The sequence below is a fragment of the Balaenoptera musculus genome, chromosome 21, assembly GCF_009873245.2.
Source record: "Balaenoptera musculus isolate JJ_BM4_2016_0621 chromosome 21, mBalMus1.pri.v3, whole genome shotgun sequence".
Taxonomy (NCBI): domain Eukaryota; kingdom Metazoa; phylum Chordata; class Mammalia; order Artiodactyla; family Balaenopteridae; genus Balaenoptera; species Balaenoptera musculus.
The window spans coordinates 13503189-13525557 of NC_045805.1; the positions used below are offsets into that span (position 1 = coordinate 13503189).

General features: G+C 40.5%; 1 long non-coding RNA gene across 1 annotated transcript; it reads left to right on the forward strand.

Moving 5' to 3' along the window:
• Positions 1–6601: 6601 nt before the first annotated feature.
• Positions 6602–18898, forward strand: LOC118887868. Its single transcript, XR_005018183.1, has 4 exons — positions 6602–6831; positions 12793–12854; positions 17782–17864; positions 18808–18898. It is a non-coding gene; the product is annotated as an uncharacterized LOC118887868 (long non-coding RNA).
• The last annotated feature ends 3471 nt before the right edge of the window (positions 18899–22369 follow it).

The following is a 22369-nucleotide window of genomic DNA, read 5'->3' on the forward strand; positions in this document are numbered from 1 at the left end:
ATAATCAAAAGAAAGAAAATAATAAGTGTTGGTGAGGATGAGAACCCTCATACAGCCGCTATAGAAAACAGTCTGGCAGTTCCTTAAGACGTTAAGTATGGAGTTACCACATGATCCAACAATTCCACTCCTAGTTATATTATCCAGGAGAAATGAAAACACACATCCACACAAAAACTTATACCCAAATGCTCATAGCAACTTTATTCATAATTGCCAAAAAGTGGAAACAACCCAAATATCCATCACCGGATAAATAAAATGTGGTATATCCATATAATAGAATACTATTCAGCTATAAAAGGGAATGAAATACTGATACATGCTACAACATGAGTGAACCTTGAAAACATTATGCTAAGTGAAAGAAGCCAGACACAAAACACCACATGTTATATGATTCCTTTATGTGAAATGTCCAGAATCAGTAAATCCATAGAGATAGGAAGTAGGTTAGGGGTTTCGAGGGCCTGGGGGAGGAGAATGGGGAGTGACTGCTCACCGGCACTGCTAAGAGGTTTCTTTGGGGGATGACGAAAGGTTCTGGAATAATATAGTGGTGGAGGTCGCACAATCCCGTGACTGTATGAAAACCACTGAATTGTACACTTTAAAAGGGTAGGTTTTACAGTTTATGAAATATATCTCAACAAAAGTAAAATATGGAGTATAAGCCACATCTTGTTACTCTCCTGCACAAAACTCTCCAATGGCTTCCCATCACACTTACAATAAAATCCAAAGTCCTTCCTTAGACTACAAGACCCTACATGATCTGGCCCTTGGTTTCCTCTGCAGTGTCTTCACCCATCACTCTTGCCATCTCTCATGTGTGCCAGTCACTCTGCCCTCCCTGCTGTTCCACGGCTCCCTCCAGCTTCAGGCCTTTGGATTTGCTATGTCCTTCTTTGGAATGTTCTTCTCCAAGATCTTTGTGTGGCTCATTTCCTCACTTTATTCTGGAACACGTCACTTTCTCCAAAAGACTTTCCTTAGGCATTCTATCAAAAATAACAGTACCGGGGGCTCCCCTGGTGGCACAGTGGTTGAGAATTTGCCTGCCAATGCAGGGGACACGGGTTCGAGCCCTGGTCTGGGAGGATCCCACATGCCGCGGAGCAACTGGGCCCGTGAGCCACAGCTACTGAGCCTGCGCGTCTGGAGCCTGTGCTCCGCAACAAGAGAGGCCGCGATAGTGAGAGGCCCGCGCACCGCGATGAAGAGTGGCCCCCTCTCGCCGGAACTGGAGAAAGCCCTCGCACAGAAACAAAGACCCAACACAGCCATAAAATAATAACTAAATAAATAAATAAATAAAATTAAGAAAAAAAAAAGCTTAAAAAAAAAATAACAGTACCATCATTTTCTAATCCTTTACCATTGCCTGTCATTATATAATCTGTAAACTTGTTTATTGTATGTCTCTCACTAGAATGTAAACTTTATGAGGGAAGGGCCTTTTCTTGTGTCCTGTTCACTGTTATATTCCCATACCTATTATCTTTGCCTGGGACCTAATAGGGGTCCAGTATTTATTTATCAAGTTAAATAATGAAGAGGATAATCTATCTAGCTGGGTAAAAAATACTTTAAATTAAAAAAATTGCTTCTCTTCTTTTTAAGGAAGTATAACATAATTCATATCAGTTAAAAAGTAAGACTCGTATCCACTTAAAATAAATGATAGAGAAGGGAGAAAAGACTCAACATTTTGAAACTCTTGTCAATGCTGAGGGGTAGATGAACATTGGCGAGCAGGACACGTTAATATGATTTTTGGATATGCAAACATAAAGCCCAAAGCTGAGGTGGGCGTGTAAGGCTAAACTGCCCTGTATGCTAAAGACAAAAATTTTAATTTCCTTGGAGAGCCTAAATGAAAAGAGGCCCAAGAAGTAAAACCTGGGACTCCATGTGAGTTGGAAAGGTGAGGGGAACCACACACATGAAAGGAAGCAAGAGTTCGAAAAAAAGATGTCTGGTGAAAATCTGGCAAGATAGAACAAAGGGTCCTTCCACGGAGGCTGAGATAGTGAGTCAGGTGAGAACAAACAACTCAGAGCCAGAGCGTCCCTGGAAAGTGGAAGGAACCATGGGAGCTCAATCCCCATTTCACTCAAAAAGTGACCACAACTGTCCTATCTCAGGAATGAAAAGAACAAGGTAAAAATAGAACATCAATTACTCACCTTTTAGGAAGATGATGGAAATAAGTCATCAAGGTCCCCTCCTTGAAAAAAACTCACAGTTTGATGTGAATGACACCTCCTGGGATTGTGCAGTGAAAGGCCTGAGGCTCTGAAACAAGGTTAACTCAGGAGGCAACCATTCCATCTCTGCTAGGTGCTTTAGTTATCAGAAAGGATACAGATATGGACAACCCACCATGAAAACAAAATGAAGTGTTGAAAACAAAACAAAGTGTTAAGTCCCACCCAATTTCATCCAAGGTTATTCCTATTAGAAAAGGGTTTATCAAGATATTCTAATGCTTTGGACAGGACATCAATCAGTCTTAATTTGACACTGAATTAAACTGACATTTGATTATCCTTAATTTGAAAATAATAAATGTGAAAGTACTGTTTTGATTCTTTATTATGAGCATGTCTCAAACAAAATACACAGGAAAGCAAGGAGGAACTCCATTTAAATCAGTGGGGTTTTTTTTTTTTTCACTTGGGAAGCAGCACAGAACAGTGATCCTTTTTTGAGCCACACCTAACATTTAGACAAGAAATTATCTTGTAATCTTGAAGGAAGGTCGAGGTGACCACTGTTCCCCACCAAAGTCCAGCCATCCACAATTGGATGACACTCAAAAAAAATGTTACTCCAAATTCCACAGTCCTCTATGTGAAGAAATGACCTTGGGTCAAAAAAAGAACTGCTGAAAGAATCTCTCATTCTTAAACGCGGCTCTCACTCCCGTTTATTTCTTATAACAACGGAGCAAAGCAGAAATCAAGAAGCAAAAACATAGCTCAGAATGCTGCAGCCAACTGTCTATTTTTTCACAATCTGCCCACTCCTTAAACAAACATGAAACGTTGTAACTAGCTGTAGTCAGATACTATGGGAAGCAGGAAGACCAGAAGAAAAACCTCAAACATCCGGCCTTCATCTTTCTTCTACATGAAATCTACTTGTCTTCGTGACTATAAATATTTCCTCCCAAGAGGTTAAAATCAGACATGATGTCACAGAATGACCAGGTCCACACTATGTCTTTCAAAATTAGTATTTTTCTGACGAACACACAACCCACATATCGGAAAAACTATTATGTTTTATCAGAGGGGACCAAAACTAGAAATTCTGTTTGTATCAACAGGTAAGCCACAAGACATGCACTGGGTTCAATGTGAGTATGTATTCCTTTGGATCTTTTTAAAAACGCCTGTTAGCTGTATATGGTAATAATTATGGTGGAGTTGGGTCAGGGTAGATAGAAAGCTGTTTTGGAATCTACCATCTCTCTTGTTGCCCAAAGCAAGAACCTCAGGAGAAAACAAAAGAATCCTGGTGGGCAAAACATCAGCAGCAAAAATGTACATTTTTCTCTCAAGTGTCGGTAGGAAGCAAATGAATGGGACCTCTGACCTGGAACCAATAAGCCCTGCAGTTAAAATGGCAGCCTGGGGCAAACTGAAGGGTTTGGTGTCAATTAATCTGTCTTCTGGGCTGCATACACTGAAAGATGTTCATTCTGTTTTGAAACAAAATTAAAGGACCCTGACCTAAAGTGAACTATGCCCCTAACCCTCTGCAGGACCCAAACTTGTGTATTAACATCACTTCAGACTTTAGCATCCAACCTCACAGGCCCTTCGTCTTTTAAATTCCAATAATTTTACTTTTAGTCTACTTCAATGATTCTTATTAATGTCTCCACTTTGATATTGAATGATAGCGATGATATTGACAACAGCTACCTCTTACTTGCTCACCATGTGGCAGGTCCTAGGCTAAACCTATTATTACATCAATTCTTCATTATTGGAACAACCCTGTGTACTAAGTATTATTATTCTCAGTTTACAAATGAAGAAACTGAGGCCCAGAGACATTAGATAACCTGCCCAAAGTCACACAGCTAAGTAATAGGGCAAAGGGAATGCACACCCTGATCTGTCTATGCTGTTTCTTCACTACTTCTTCCACCTCCTAGATATGAACTCTGAAATTCTTCCTTTTTTTCCTACAATCTACTATCCTTCCACCCTTCAAGAGAGTCTGTTCAGGAATACTTCAGGATGAAACCCTCCATGTATTCCACAAGTATTTACTGAGTACCCACCTTCAAAATTCCTTCAGTCATTCACAAAGATTTATTGAGGGCCTACTGTGTGTTAGGTACTGTTCAACGTGCTGAGGATACATCAGTAAACAACATACACAAAAATCCCTGCCCTGTGGAGCTTATATTCTACAAGGGGCAGAAAGACAGTAAACATAAGAAATCAAAAATAGGGCAATGGATCAAAGATAATAGGTGCTAAGGGAAACATTAGAAAAAGAAGAGGAGGGTAGGGAATGTAAGGCTGTGTGTGTGGAAGATTGCAATTTTAAATGTTATGAAAACATAATGTTGAGCAAAGACTTTCCAGGATATGATGGTCAGTTTTACGTGTCAACTTGGCTGGGATATAGTACCCAGCTATTTAATCAAACACTCACCTAGATGTTGCTGTGAAGCTATTTTGGAGCTGTGGTTAACATCTACAAGCTGTAAGGGGGAGACTACCCTCCATAATGTGGGTGGGCCTCATCCCATAATGTGGGTGGCTTAAAAGCAAAACTGAGGTTTCCCCAAGATAGAAGAAGTTTTGCCCCAAGACTGCAACATTAGCTCCCACTTAAGTTTCCAACCTGCCTACAGATTTCAGACTTGCCACAATTACAGAAGCCAATTCCTTGAAACAAATCTCTTAGTATACCTTATATATGTGTGTGTGTGCTACCATATGTGCATATATGTATGTCTATACTGTATACATATAGTATACATGCATATAGTGAGTATGCATATATGTATGTATACTCATTTCTCTAGAGAATCCTGACTGATAACATGGGGTAACAGTGTTCCAGGCAAAGGGAAGGTAAGAGCAAAGGCACCTTATGCTGGACACTGTGTCAGACATCAAGCAGACAACTGTGAACATCAGATGTGGCTCCTACCTTTCTCAAGCTTAGCAACAAGACAGAAAGAGAGAGATACTGCCAGCTGACCCATCTGTCTTCTCCCAGAATCTCAGGCCCTTCCCAGTTTCATTTGCTTTACTCTTCAGCCTTGACCCCATGGTCATTAGTTTCAACCCTTCTTTTAACTGGTGTTCCTAGTTGCCCTGGCCTTTCATTACACTTGCCACATTACTATCATTACCAACTCACTTTCCGGTGATTATGGAGTTTAAGAACTATGTTCACATATTATACTTTAACTTGCCTTCACAAAAACTGTCATGTGGGGAGGAAAGGTAAAATCATCCTTATTTCACAGATGAGGAAACTGAGATTCAAAGAGGTAAACTAACCTGTGTGAAACTACAGAGTTAATAAATGGCAAAGATGGGTCTCAACCCACCATCCAGCTTTCTCCTCAACAAGAACACATTTTTTGAAAAAGCAATTTGTGGTCACCTGTAATTGTTCACCTCCCACCCACCATTCACTCTTCAACCCATTTCTCTCTGACATTCCCCACTCTGGAACTGGAGCGTTTCTGCTTTCAGCGGGATGGGGTGGGGATTGTAGTTTCCCACACATTACATTTATTAATCATGTCATATCACATATATTAATTACATATACCAAGAGTGTTAGTCAAGAGGTGCGTTAGGAGACTTCTTATTTCCCCTTAAATACAGGCATTCCTCCAGGATTCTCTCTTCAGAGCACATTAACAATTACGAGTTGAAAGATCATGAAAACAGGGATCCCAGGCCCAACCGAAACAAAGTACGAAACTATAACTAGGAGCAATCTTTCAAGAAACGCGCGTGGATTTCCAGGGTAAAATATCTGACTTGGAGCCTCCTCTACAGTCTACTAATTTCCCATGAAATGCCTGCGAAGATATAAAGAAAAGAAGGAAAAAAAAATCCACCACTCCAATAAAACCCAGGACTGTCAGCCTCTCCCACAACCTGGGAAGGATGCTGGACAACTCCAAGGACAAGCTGACTGCAAGGACCAGCTCAAGGCGTAACCACCTGTGCAAGTACCTGAAAGACCCCTCTCCCGGTTCAGAAAAGCCAAGCCCGTGCACACCCGATATCTAGGCAGCTGCACATCAGAAATCTGCTGCAAATCTGCTGCTTTCTTGTGACAGAAAACAAGTAAGCAACTCCTAACAGCCTCCCAAGCAGCCCACAAACTCCGCCCACCTTTAACTTTTCTTGGACTCGCAGAGACGCTGTCACTCATGAAACGCCCCAGCAGGAAGTAGAGGGGAGAGGGCGGCAGCACGATGCAGTCTGGGAGTTGTAGTCCATGCTCAGAATGCGCAAGCGCAGGGGTGGAAGCGGGCGCCCAGGAGCAGAGCCCCACGGGAACTGTAGTTTCTCCTGCATTACGTAGACTAAGAGTGTCAGAAGGTCAGATGGCGGCGTTCTGAGAGTTCTCATTTCAGACAGCGAGGGTGCTCTCAGCGAATGCCTGACGGACGGGGAGACTTGGTTTGGCAACTGTGCGTGTCGTCTTCCGTTCGACAGTAGAGCTCAGATGGGTTGAGATAGCCCCCAAGTGGACTGAGTGGGGCGAAAGACAAGCCACCAAATCTGCAAACAGGACTATGGAACTGTGAGAAAATAGTGTAGAATTAAGGTAAGAAGCCGTCCCAAAGACTCAGAGAAAAAACGGACTTCAGTATCATTCACCTCATGAATCAGAAGAACATTTTTGAGAAATTTTTGCCTCTTCGAAAAGAATACCAAAAAAATTATGTATATAACGTGCAGGCTAATGAAAGTATGGCCCAGTCTGGAAAAATATGCAGCAAAATGTTAACATTCTTTTTAAAATTAGTTAATTAATTAATTTATTTATTTTTGGCTGTGTTGGGTCTTCGTTCCTGTGCGAGGGCTTTCTCTAGTTGTGGCAAGTGGGGGCCACTCTTCATCGCGGTGCGCGGGCCTCTCACTATCGCGGCCTCTCTTGTTGCGGAGCACAGGCTCCAGACGCGCAGGCTCAGTAGCTGTGGCTCACGGGCCTAGTCGCTCCGCGGCATGTGGGATCTTCCCAGACCAGGGCTCGAACCCGTGTCCCCTGCATTGGCAGGCAGATTCTCAACCGCTGCGCCACCAGGGAAGGTCCGACATTCATTTTTTAAAATGAGGGATTACTTTCTTTTTTTTTCACTACGTGTTTTCTGAATTGTTTACAAGGACTAAGTATTCGTTTTTTGGTATAAAATACTTACAATATGAAGAAAAGTATATAGAGCAATTTTTAATTCTCCTGGAGTCTACCACAAAGCTTTGTCTTACTTACTTTAGGTCCTCCCTCCCTCCCTTCCTTCCTTCCTTCCTTCCCGCTTCCTTCCTCCCTCCCTCCCTCTCTTCCTTCCTTCCCCCCTTCCTTCCCCCTTCCTTCCTTCCTTCCTCCCTTCCTTCCGTCCTTCCTGTCTTCCTTCCCCCTCCCTTCCCCCCTCCCTTCCTTCTCCTCCCTCCCTCCCTCCCTCCCTTCCTTCCTTCCTCCCTTCCTCTCTTCCTTCCCCCTCCCTCCCCTCCTTCCTTCCCTCCTTCCCCTCCCTCCCTCCCTCCCTCCCTTCCTTCCCTCCTTCCTTCCTTCCTCTTTTTCTCCTACCCTCCCTCTTTCTTTCCTGCATTCTGAAAGAAAAAAATTACAGGGGAGTGGGGGGGAGGAACGCTACAAATAGAGATGTCCCTTATGTAGTCCTTTCTCCTCTGCGGAGAAATACACACACACACACACACACACACACAAACACACACATTCTTAAGAGTTTTTATGTATATGTTTGTGTATATCAACATACAAGTGTGTGTATATTGTATGTTTTTCAGATAATGGTATCATACATACTGTACGAATCATTATGTAATTTGCTTTTCTCACTATGCTGCATCCTGTTTTGTTTTTTTTTCAGGTTTATCAAAAAACAGAATACATATAGTTCTAATTCATTTATTTTAACTTCTATAGGCTATTGCATTGTGTGACAATGACACAATTTAATTAATCTGATAAGGGATATTTACTCTGTCCCAAATATTTTGCTCTTATAAACAATACTGTTATACAGATTCTTAAGCAAACGTGCAAAAATTTCTCTAGGGCATTTACCTGTGAAATTGCCAGGTCTTGGGAGTATACCTGCTTTTAGCTTCACCAGATGCTGCCAAAATGCTCTACAAAGTACTTGAACCTCTTTTCACTCCACCAAAATAGACTGTGAATCTCCTCTGATCCACATTCTTGCCATAACTGAGTGTTGTCATAATGTCTTCTTTGTTAGCCTGATAGACTTACACTAGTATCTGGTTATTATTTTAATTTAAATTTACTTGATTTTGTCAGAATTTTAAAATTTTAAAAATGGGGCTCTTATTCATTTTCTCCTTTGGTTCATCTAGGTATGGTAATTTTCTACAAGAAACACATATTATTTATGTGGCAAAGTAATCTATTTTAGATTTACATTGTGTTTAGATAATGGTGTCTTTCTCTTTATTTTAAGTTTTCCATAATACTTTATATTATTTCTATATTTTAATTATTTTAAATTTTATTACAGTACTTCTCAATATTTTTCTTTATGCATGCCAAGGACTGAGCAACATTTCCCTGATAGTGTAGAGAGCACCATATTTCTAATGAGTTCTGCTTAAGGCTGCCTTAAGTTTTTAGCTGTTATGGCAACAAACACAGAGTATTGTATATTGTGTACTCTTTACTCAGAGTATGTGTATGTATTAAACCTGTAGGCCACAGAAAGCTCCTGATCTTTTTCTCCTGAATGGCTTCTCACCAGAAACTAGCTTTTCCTATTTTTGGTTACTTTCAATATTTCTAATTATTTATTATTTTGTTGTCTTTTTCTTTGCCCATTTACATCTAAGCCAGTTCATTGTTCTACTCATTTTTTCCCCAGGCATTGACTTTGTATCTTGCTGTCATACATAACATTTTTAGGGGTCAGGTTTATTGAGATATAATTTACACATGGTAAAATTCACCCTTTTTAGCGTACAGTTCTATAAGTTTAGACAAACACATATAGTGATGTATCCACCACCATAATGAAGACAGATCCATCACCCCCAAAATATTCCTTCGTGCCTCTTTCTAGACAACTGCTCCAACCTGAAGCCCTGGCAACCACTTACAGGTTTTCTGTCCCTGTAGTTTTGCCTTTTTTTGAGTCTGTGATTGTGTTTGCCTGCTCTGTTTGCTATAACAAAATATCACAGACCTGGTAGCTTAAACAACAGACATTTATTATTATTATTATTTTTTAAATTTAATTAATTAATTTATTTTTGGCTGAGTTGGATCTTTGTTGGTGCGTGCAGGTTTTCTCTAGTTGCGGCGAGCGGGGGCAACTCTTTGTTGCGGTGCGCAGGCTTCTCATTGCAGTGGCTTCTCTTGTTGCAGAGCATGGGCTCTAGGTGCGTGCGGGCTTCAGTAGTTGCAGCATGTGGGCTCAGTAGTTGTGGCTCGTGGGCTCTAGAGCTCAGGCTCAGTAGTTGTGGCGCATGGGCTTAGTTGCTCCGTGGCGTGTGGGATCTTCCCGGGCCAGGGATGGAACCCATGTCCCCTGCATTGGCAGGCGGATTCTCAACCACTGCGCCACCAGGGGAGCCCCAACAGACATTTATTTCTCACCATTCCGGAGCCTGGGAAGTCCAGGATCAAGGTGCCAGCATATCCGGTTCCTGGTACGAACCTGCTTCCTCACTTACAGACATCTGCCTTCTCACTATGAGAGTGCTGGTCTCTTCCTCTTCTTATAAGGACACTAATCCCACCGTGGAGGTTCCACCTTCATGACCTCATCTAAACCTAATTTCCTCTCAAAGGCCCCACCTCCAAATACCATCGAATTTGGGGTTCAGGTTTCAACATAATCAATTTGGGGATGGGGGATATGAACCTTCAGCTCACAACAGTGATACGAGCGGAATTATACATTACATAGCCTTTTGGGTGTTGGCAAAATGCATTTGAGATTCAATGATGTTGTTTTGTCAGTAGATTTTTTATTGCCGAGTAGCATCCCCAATACATAGATGTTCTGTAATTTTTTTTTTTTGGCTGTGTTGGGTCTTCGTTTCTGTGCGAGGGCTTTCTCTAGTTGCGGCGAGTGGGGGCCACTCTTCATCGCGGTGCGCAGGCCTCTCACTATCGCGGCCTCTCTTGTTGCGGAGCACAGGCTCCAGACGCGCAGGCTCAGTAGTTGTGGCTCACGGGCCCAGTTGTTCCGCGGCATGTGGGATCTTCCCAGACCAGGGCTCGAACCCATGTCCCCTGCATTGGCAGGCAGATTCTCAACCACTGCACCACCAGGGAAGCCCGATGTTCTGTAATTTGTTCGTATACTCATCAGTTGAAGGAAATTTGGGGTTGTTTACAGTTTGGGACAAATACACATCAAGCTGCTATAACCATTTGCATAGAGGTTTTTGGGTGAAGATTAGCTTTTATTTCTCTTGGGTAGTTACACAAGAGTGGGTTTGTCATGTCGTATTTTATTTTATTTTCAGAAAAGTGTAAATTTATTCACTGCTGCATTATTCACAATGCGGAAAATAAGAAACAATCCAAGTGTTCATCCATAGGGAATAACTAAATAAACTGTGGTACAATCATACAATGGAGTACTCTTCAGCAATTCAATGAGGGAGCTCTCTGTATACCTATATTGGAAAGCTCTTCAGTATACCATTTGAGATTTAAAAAGAAAAGGCAATGTCCCATTGTGTATGCTACCTTTTCCATAATAGAAAGTAAGAAAAGTAAGAACGTATATTCATATTTGCTTATTTTTGCTTAATAAAGCCATGTCATAAAGTGTATGTTTAACTTTATAAGAAATTGCCAAACTATTATGATGGATCAGTCAGATTTTTCCTTCTGTTGCCTGTCCTATAAATGTTTGTGCTTCCTAGCATTTCCTCCTTGGATTTCTTCTCTTGCTACTCTTTGCTCTCCCCTTGGACAGTCTCAACCATTCCCTTGGATTTTGCTAACCACCGATGAACCTTATTCAATAGCTCCAACCCTGATTTTCTTGCTTGTATATCCACCTGCCTTCAGAATACCTATCTCCACATTTCTACAGCCTTGCCCAGTTTGTCCAAATGACCTGGCTAACACTATGACCATCACCGCTGTGTTCTCCTCTGTGACTGACCTCAGTCATGAAAACCAGTCATCGAAGCCAATAATCCAGGAAATGTTCTAAGCTTCTCTCTTTCACAATTCACATTCATTAAGTTCTATAAATTCCACTGCTTAAATAGATCTTGATACTCTCCCTTCCTTTTCATTTTCCCACCATTATTGCCTCAGCTCAGAACCTTGCCTGTATTACTGCACTAGCCCATTTACTGACTTCTCTGCTTTATACAACCTCACATTCTAAACAAATCCTTGCCCAAGTGTGTCTCTAACCTGCCTGCATCTCCAGCTACCTCTTTCACTCATCCCTACCTCATTCCCTATGTCCCAGTTGCACTAAACTATTAGAAGTTCTTTGGAAAAATTATGTTGTTCATCATATGACATATTCCATGTCATTGTACATGCTGGCTAAGGGATAAGTATAAATCAGAGAATTTGGATGAAACCTAGTAAATTCAGAGAATAGAAATTTGGAAATTTTTGAAATTTAAATATCAACAAACAAATGAGTCTAGTTAGAGCCTCTGGCTTTTGATTTTTATTTCTTTAATTATTTAATATATGGATACTCTTCTGCACTCTCATTGGAAGGGTGTATTGGGGCTATCTTCAAGGAAAATTGTCATATTAAAATTATAGTCTTCAACTCAGATATTCAGCGTCTTGTTATTTATCCTAGAGAAACACTTGTACCTATGCGTAAAGAGGCATGTACAAGGATTTTCATTGCTTCTTAGTTGTAATTGTGGAAGATTGAAAACAACCTAAAAATTGGCAATAGGAGAATAATTAAACTACGGTGCATCTATAGAATGAAATATGTTGCAGTAATTAAAGATAACATGTTAAATCTGACATAAAAAGCTCTTAAGGGTATACAATTTAGTGGGAGGGAGAAGAGAAGTAAGCTGTGGGATAAAATACATGGTATGATATGGTTTATGGCATTTTAAAAGGTCTAGAAGAATCATTTAAGACCAATGACAGTATTTACCTCCAGAGAGAGGATTGGGATTGGGGTAGTGATCAAGATAGATTTTGCTTAGTCTTGTGTGATTTTTCTAACTGGCGTGTTGTCTTCATGTATTATTACTCACATTTTTTTTTTTAATTTATAAAATAAAAAGCATGAAGAAAAGAGGGCAAAGCATTCAGACAGTTTTGGCACAAAAGGAGAAATGTAAATAGCAAAAAAAAAAAGTTCCAAAAATATTTTGAAGAAAATTTATCAAGAATTAATGATAGCTCTGTTTGGGTGATGAAGCTATGAATAATTCGTTTTTGGCTTTCTACTCTTTCTACCCAGCTGTATTTTTCAATCTTTTTAAATAATGGAAATACATAGATATTTTTAAAGGGCTAAGAAATGGCTGGAAAATCCTAACTACATGCATCCACCTTTAATTCTCACTCTGCCAGGTGCCATTTGGAGTATGAGGAAGTTTCTGATGAAGAACTCCCATGGAAAAGTGATATTTGAGGTGAGTGGCCCTCTCCTGGTGTCATGTGACAGACCAACACACTGATATGCTGGAAACCAACTCCCCCCTCCAAAAAAGCCCTGACTCGTGGCATTTGCTGATTTCCGCAGTGTTATTTATGCGTTGAATTGTGACACCCCCAAAATATATGTTGAAGTCCTAACCCTCAGTACAGTACTTCAGAATGTGACCTTGTTTGGAAATAGGGTCATTGTAGATGTAATTAGTTAAGATGAGGTCATACTGGGAGGGCACTTAATCCAATATTACTGGTATCCTTATAAGAAGAGGCACAGAGACAAAGACACACAGGGAGAATGCCAGCGACCACAGAGGTGCAGATTGGAGAGATGCATCTACAAGCCAAAGAACACCAAAGGTTGACAGCCACCACTGGAAGCTGTGAAGAAGCAGAGAAGAATTCCACCCAGCATCTCAGAGGGCACAGAGCCTGGGTGACACCTTGATTTCAGACTTCTGGCCTCCAGAACTATAAGGGAATACAGTACATTTAAATCACTAGGGGCTTCCCTGGTGGCACAGTGGTTGAGAATCTGCCTGCTAATGCAGGGGACATGGGTTCGAGCCCTGGTCTGGGAAGATCCCACATGCCGTGGAGCAACTAGCCCTGTGAGCAACAACTACTGAGCCTGCGCGTCTGGAGCCTGTGCTCCACAACAAGAGAGGCCGTGATAGTGAGAGGCCCGTGCACCGCGATGAAGAGTGGCCCCCGCTTGCCACAACTAGAGAAAGCCCTCGCACGGAAACGAAGACCCAACACAGCCAAAAATAAATAAATAAACAAATAAATCACTATATTATCCTTTATAATATCAATTAGTTGCATTATTATATTGGTTAAGAAAATAATTTATACTGCATACTAAATAACTAATAAACACATAATAATAGTTAACTCTCAATTATGGTACTTTGTGTTAATTTTTAAGGCAGCCCTAGGAAACGAATACACCTGCTGTAAATACTTCTGTCACGGCCAACTGACATGACTTCACTGAATGCAGAGTTGAAAGGGCTGTCCACAACCAATTCTCATGAGCCAGTATAAGCTGTACCACTGAACAGCTGATTTCGGGCTCATGTAAGCCATAGAGAGTTCCAAGTGTGTTCAGAGAAGAGTTTGACATAGGTTTAACCAAGAACTTTCAGTATAGAAGTATCATCAGTGGACATTGTCTTATGTGGTATGCACTTTACTTTTAAAATCTCCATGTTGGGTTCAAGATGTACATTAACCTATTTCAGTTCTGGAGAAGCAAGTTAGAACATGAATGTGAAACTACCTGATAACCATTCAAGTAGCAATGACAACATGAGGATATATAGGTCAAGTTACCCAGCTGAGACTAATTCCTGTGTAATTCTTTTTTTTTTTTCTTTTTGGGTTTTTTTTTGGGGGGGTTGTTTTTAGTTTTTGTTTCTTTCCTATGTTATTCTGACTGTTTCAGTTGGGAGTTTTAAAACTGCTTAGCGCTGATATATCCCGGATCAAGACACACACACACACACAAACACACACACACACACACACACACACACACACACACAGAGTGATTGATAATGGACACATACAGGAGTGTCAGGCAGTTGTCACCAAAATGTACTCATCAACTTCTCAGTGAATTTGACAGAGGAGATGACGTTCACTCAGTGATACTACGTGTGACAGAATTAAAAGACTGAGAAGAAAATAAGAATCACTTTACAATCATTTCTGGCTTTGCTGTCAAGATTAAAACTGCTGAGATTTACAGAACCTCCTTCCAAGGTCAAGGTCCAGAGGAGGCGCTGCGGGCTGTGGGAGCTGGAACAGGAGGACCAATGATGAGCACTTACGATGCAAAGACAGACCGACTTCGTATAGACCGCATTCCTGGACGCCATTTCCTCACGTAGATTCCTGGTTCCAGCAAGATGATAAGCAAATAGTAGAGAACCCTTCCACGTCACATTTGGCTAAGCCCCTCCTCTTTGTGGAACATATTAGATCTACCTTGATGTTTTTAAAAAAATATCCATCCCCAACTAACTGTTTCCTGGAAAGAAATGAAGAAAAAAGAGAAGAAAAGAAAGAGAAAAAGAAAGAAAGGAAGAAAGAAAAAAAGGAAAGAAGGAAGGGAAGAAACAAGGGAGGGAGGAAGGAAAAAAAAAATGGCTTGGCTTATGGAATAAGATCTCTCCTCCAGAGAGCTTAAAATAGGAATTACCAAAAAAAAGCAACTTTTTGGCATGACAAAGACCGTTGGTGGCTGTTGGAAAGAATATAACTTTGGAATCTACATCCGTTGAGTGTTAGTTCTCCTTCCTTACCAGTGTCTTTCAAATAACTTTCAAAATAAAATCTTATTTTGGCAAAAGAAAAAAAAAAAGAATCTCACTACCACCTTGCCATACACATAATCATTAAAACCTTTATTAAGTGCTGTGTTTCTCTTCAGAATAAGTTGCCAGACTAAAGGAATTATACAGACATAGCGCCACAGTTCTTGAAGCTAACAAACTCAAGTTTCCTTCTTAGGAAAGGATAAGGAGAGCTCGTCACATTTACACATTGGGCTGCCTCCCTTCTCGCTTTAAATCCTTAAACAGTTTTCCAGGGTAATGTCCATTCCTTCAAGAGGAATACCAGACCCTTTGGGACCAGCGTCCAGCACACACATTTACTCTCCCATCTGTAATCTTCCACTTCCTGTTTCCCATCCTCCTCCCTCCAGCCGTATGGGATGCTATGCTGTTTCTTTCTTTCTTTTTTTTTTTTTTTAATATTTATTTGTTTATTTGGCTGTGTCGAGTCTTAGTTGCAGCACATGGGATCTTCGCTGTGGCACATGGGCTCCTCATTGCGGCGTGCAGGCTTCTTGTTGCAGTGCATGGGCTCTCTCGTTGTGGCATGCGGGCTCTAGAGCGCACGGGCTTAGTTTCCCCGCGGCATGTGGGATCTTAGTTCCCGACCAAGGATCAAACCCGTGTCCCCTGCATTGGAAGGCGGGTTCTTAACCACTGGATCACCAGGGAAGTCCCACTATGCTGCTTCTTGAAGGCGCTCTGTTCCTGCACCTGTCTCCTTGGTCCAGAGCACTCCCCCTCCCTGGACCACTCTCCCCACCCCACTCATTACCTACCCACCCTCCAAGTCAGGCCTGAACACTTGCCTTTTCTGCCAGGACTTCCCCTGCCCCTCAGTCCTTCTCTACCACATTATACTTGGTCATTACCTCTACTATACTATTTATCAATTTTGATTATAATCATTTATATTCCTCCCTTCCAGGAGAGATAAGCCTCTTAAACACAGAGACAATTTTGTTTTTCTCTTTGTCTCCCCAGGGCTTGGCACACTTAGTAGATGTTTAAATACTATTGAATGAAAACCAGTAATTTATAAAGTGCTTAGCTATTTACAAAATGTTTTTCAAGTGCATTATTTCTATTACTATTCTAGAAGTGACTCCATTTTTACCAATTATTAGCCATTATCATCAGCGCAATTATTTTGCAAATGAGAACGCTAAGGTTCACAGAGGGTAAGGAACTTGGCTTAAGATATTCAGCTGGTATATGGTCAGGCTGGGCTACAAAGCTTGGATCTACTGACCAGAAGGCAGAGAGACAGGAACAGGAAGAATAGAAACCTCAGCAGACTATCAAGTTCATCAGGTCTTTTTACTGAACAGTCTGACAAGGGAGCTAGGAGGCTGGGTATTTAAGACTCACTAGTTTTAAGATTTTAACCACGCTGGACCTCAGTGTTCTCCTCTATAAGATGACAGGATTGCACTATATAAGTAATTCTCAATTCTCTTACATTTCATGTCCACTAATCTTTCTAATCCAGAGATTCCCAAACTTTCCTGGTTCCTGGTGCCCCCGGGCCAAAAGAAATACCTGAACAATTCTCTTTATTAAGTAGTGAGGTCTAAACAACTTAGTAGTAGTAGTTGGCGTGGTATCCAACAGTTGTCTGTGCCCCTCAAAAACTTAAAAGAACCCACAGTGCCTCTGTAAGTTTGCTTGTCGCACTAGGGTGGTTCAGCACACAACTTAAGAATCACAGTTTTAATCAGAGAAACTCAGCTCTACTCTGTTAGAAATAAGAAGTCTCTTTTTTAGAGAAAAATGCTTATATCATAGTTATTTACACAAGTTTTAAACACATGATCATTATAATGGCATTACTGAAGGTATATTTTAATGCCAAAGTTTTAAAACACAGATAATTCTGTTAATAAGCTGAAACATAGCAAAATGTTGCTGGGAATATGGTTTACTGATATCATCCTCATAAAGCACAAAATAAATTCTGGTAATATTATTAGAATTATTATAGCTCTAACACATAAAAATAAAAATCATTCTATTAGAAATTAAATGATAGTAATACTATTGACATTCACTTTTACAGCTATCATTGTAAACTTCAAAGATAAAAGATAAATCCATCACCAGGAAACATATAACTATTATTGAACCTTATTGTTGAGAAGCCTGTAGTTGCATTTTGTTGAATAGCATCTCAGTTCTTGGAATAAAGTTTTAAACAGCAACTGGAAGAACAGCTTTAAGTTAAAAATGTTTTATTTTTAGAGTTGTCATGGTGTAAAAGTTATTCTCACATAGCTATGTTGCTGGAAAGAGTCCAAGTTTTGTGAAAGTTTTTCATTAAGTGTTTCATGTTGTCCCTGCTTTAAACCCAAACAATTGCAAACTCTTCATAAGCTGTTGTAATACTGGTTTAGCTGATAAATTAAGAAAATCCCCCTTCTTTGAAATCCTAAGCCACAAAACATGTGTTGTTACATTGCTAATAAGGAGGAGTGGACAGAGATGGGCCACCCAAAGATTCTCCTATTCCTGCATCATCTGCAAGGAGAAAACAGCAATTTAATTGTAATTCTTGCTTATCCAGGTCAACAGTTACCACCAATACAAGGTACCCAACTGCACAGAGATGGAGCCTAGAGCAGCAGGAGGTGGTACATAAAAACACAGGTACTCCAGGAAACTGGGGGAGGGGCAGAACAATAATTAATAGCTGTCAGGTGTGGTTTGCAGGATGTAGGATGTGGCTGGTGGGCTAGAGGAAGAGAATTAGAAGAAATGATGCTCATCCAAGGTTATTTTGATTAACTAGCCAGAAGCCCACAGATGGATACTCAAAGTAAAACGATCAAAGCAGAAACAGCACATTTGGCACATAGATGTGGGGATTGAGGGAGAATTAATTTTAGCTTTAATTTTTAAATAGTTTTAATTTTTTATTTTACTTTAATTAATTTTTAAAAGCTTTAATTTTAAAAAAGCTTTTAGTTTCTTATTGTGGAGATATATATGTATATATATAACAAAATATACCATTTTAACCATTCCTAAGTGTAGAATTCAGTGGCATTAAGTACATTCACATTGTTGTACACTCATTACCATCATCCATCTCCAGAGTGTTTTCATCTTCCCAAACTGAAACTCTGCACCCATTAAACAACCCTCTGTTACCCTCTCCACTCCCACCCCAGCCCCTTGCAACCACCATTGTACCGTCTGCCTCTGTGAATTTGACTGTTGTAAGTACCTCATGTAAGTGTAATTGTACAATATTTGTCCTTTGTGTCAGACTTCTTCATTTAGCGTAACGTCGAGGTTCATCCATATTATAGACATGTCAGAATTTCCTTACTTTCTAAGGCTAAATAATATTCCACTGCATGCATATATCACATTTTATTTGTCCATTCATCTGTCACTGGACACTTGGGTGCTTCCACCTTTAGGTTATTGGGAATAACGCCACTATGAACATGGATTTAGAAATATCTGTTTAAGTCCCTGCTTTCAGTTCCTTTGGGTAAATATCCAGAAGTGGAATTGTTGGCTCATACGGTAATTCTATGTTTCTTTTTTCTTTGTCCTTTCTTTTTTCTTTTTTTTTTTTCAGGAACTGCTATACCGTTTTCCACAATAGCTGCACCATTTTACATCCCTAACAGCAATGCGTGTGTTCTAATTTCACCACATCCTTGCCAACACTTGTCATTTTCTGGGTTTTGTTTGTTTTAATAATAGCTATCCCAATGGGTATAAAGTGTCGTCTCATTATGATTTTGATTTGCCTTTCCCTAAGAGCTACCGATGCTAAGCATCTTTTCATGTGCTTCTTGGCCAATTGCATATCTTCTTTGGAGAAATAGCTATTCAAGTTCTTTACCCATTTTTATTTTATTTTATTTAATTTATTTATTTGTTTATGTTTGGCTGCATTGAGTCTTCGTTGCTGCGTATGGGCCTTCTCTAGTTGCGGCAAGCAGGGGCTACTCTTCATTTTGGTGCGCGGGCTTCTCATTGTGGTGGCCTCTCCCACTGTGGAGCATGGGCTGTAGGCGCGTGGGCTTCAGTAGTTGTGGCACGCAGGCTCAGTAGCTGTGGCTCATGGGCTTAGTTGCTCTGCAGCATGTGGGATCTTCCCGGACCAGGGCTGGAACCTGTGTCCCCTGCATTGGCAGTCGGATTCCCAACCACTGCGCCACCAGGGAAGCCCCTTTACCCATTTTTAAATTGTTTTTGTTGTTGTTACAGTCATTGAGTTGTAGGAGTTCTTTAAGTATTCTGGATATTAATCTCTTATCAGATATATGATTCACAAATAATTTCTCCCATTCCATGGGTTCTCTTTTCACTCTGTTGATAGTGTTCTTTGATGCACAGAAGTTTTTGATTTTGATGAAATCCAGTTTGCCTATTTTTGTTTTGTTGCCTGTGCTTTTGGTGTCAGAAAATTTTTAGTTTTTAGTTTAAAAACATCATGTCTCCTGCCTCATAGGTACCACTGGACCAGGTCTTTGTTTGCTAGGATTCTGTCAGAGGTAAATGCATTTTGAAGTCGAGAACATGGATAATTGCACGCTTGGAATGGAAAACTAATTATGAATGTTCCAGATGCAAACACAGAGGGTTCACCAATCCATCCTGGAAGTCTTTTGTCAGAATTGCCTAAATAATGCAGGGGTGGAGTTTAGGACACAAGGCCTTTGGGGACCAAGCAAACAAGGCGTGGAGATGAGATGGAGATAAGACAGGATGAGATAAGAATAGGAAGAAGCCCTTTGTTTAGAAGATTGGGAAGGGGCAGCTTCACTTTGCTGAGGGATACAAGGTGTTAATCACACTCTGGTGGAAGACCCCTGCTTATTCTAACACAGAGAGAAGGGTTTGACCTCTTCCCGAAATTCAGTTGTATTAAGGTGTGAACCCTCAGTGATATTGTAGCCTCATTTTAGACTATAGGGCAATGGATTGCCATTACTCATTGCAACCTGCTCTCCTAAGAAATTCAAACTTACATTCAACTTGGTTTACCCTCTGCTGTCTAGAAGAAGTTGCTCTGGGTCAAGTTCAAGGCATGGTATGCCCATGGTACATAGACTTCTTGCTACTTCACAAACACACAGCCTCACCTGGGACAGGATGCTGCAGGAAAGTTAACGGTGGTCATTGCTTGCCTCTTAGGGTCTCTAGACAGTTTGGTCATTGCCTCCCAGGATTTTATTACCTTGCAGTCTCCTGGGCCAATGAGAAATATTTCCCCTGAGGACAGGGTAATCAGCCCGATGTGACCTACTTACTAGTTAAGTCTCCAACCTGATCAAAAGGGCCTTTTGCTCAGACACCTCCTGCCCGTTAGTTAGAGCACAGACCTGTGTCCACTCGAGAAAGCCTGGAACCAGGAGAAAGGTGACTTCACGAGCAGAGGACGCCACACTCCGTGTGATCAGCAGGTAGCAGTGATCCTGCCACATGGGCTGAAGTAGTGGCAATGGGGACACTTTGGGGAGGGGGGGAGGGCCTTGGTATGAAAAGCATTTATCAGGGTGTTAAAGTGATATCAGGGAAAACTTATAATGGGAAACTACTGAAATCAATCTATTGTAGAGCATCTGTGACTATGATTTCTCTTGGAGGACTTGGTGCCAGCCTAGTGAAACATCCGGATTTCTGGTTGGAAGTTGCCACCAAATTTCCATAAATTATCCATGCACATCTTTTAGAAAGTGTTAAAAGCAAAATCTCTGACCTTCTGTCTTCTCCTGACCCCCATGCCCTGATACCATGTCTCTCCTGCCTGTGTCTCTCTGATAGTTTGCCCAGAAAAACTCAGTTCGTGTCCATTTCTATTTTAATCAGAGTCAAACCCTCTGGAGGGAAGGCAGCTATTAGAAGTGGGGAATAGTATGAGGTTAGCCTGTTGTTGTAATGAAAAGCAAACAAACAACAAAAGATAAAAAATAATAACATTACATGCAAGGGAGTTCACCAGGAACTTTTGCTGCTATTTACAGTATTTTTAGGAGGAAAAAAGAAATAAATATGGTGCTAGAAAACCTCAGATATTTAAGTGATTTTTGCCAAAGTCACACTGTCAAAAACAAATTAAGCAGTTTGATATTAGATATTTTTTGGAAGAACGTGGAGAATGAACAAACCAGCAAAGAAGAAATGGTTCATGGAAATTAAGTCTCCTGACTTCCAGATCAGATTCAGCTAAAAATACTCTTACTTTTATACACACCTCATCCTCATGTCACAATCCTGATGCACCTGGAGTTTGCACACACTAATTGCTGTACCATGCTGTATGCAGGTGTATGATTCATTCATCTTTGAAAATCTTATTTACTTTTTCAAGTCAATTAGTTTCTCTGAAACATCGTGTTGCTGCCTGATAGTCAACAGTTCATCATTTTTTTTTTTTTTTGCTTCAAGAAATAGCAGAGAAAATGACATTAGCATTTTAAGGTGGGTTTTATTTCTCCATATGTAAATATATATATCGTTTGATCAAAAAATGTGTTAGTATTCAGGTGAAGATTATAGCGATCTTTTTGAACATCTGTTTTATCTTGACTAGTTTTAAATTCAGGAGCAGCAATTTCATTGCAATTCAACTTGTTTCTGTTTTATTATATCATACTAGGCTAATCTTAAAGACCCCTAATAGCTTTCATTCAATTTAGACCAGAATATCACAAATCTCTAGACTGAGTAGTATAATGCCCACTATTCAAATAAAAGCAAGTTATTGTAATATAATGACACCTCCAAATGCTAAAAGCAGACCCATGGATATTAGGTTGAGGTAGAGGGACCAGTATTCCTACTTATTATTTTAGGGCAGAAATATCCCAGTTACGCTGATTGCAAAGTAAAATGGAAACTATATGGTGGAGAGGGACTTGGGAACCACACAGACTAGATTATAATTCCAGCCCTTACACATACAAACTGCATGACTTTGGGTAGATTATGAACTACCCCAGAATTTGAATTTCCTCACCTGCAAAATGGAGATTAACATCTACACATTATGATTGATGTGGCGTAAAAGAAAACTAACACAAATGCCATGGGCAATGCCTGGTCCTTAAAGCAGGTGGCATTCAACAAAGATTAGTCCCCTTCCCACCTTTTCTTTGCTTGCACTACAAAGTTGGAAATATACAGCT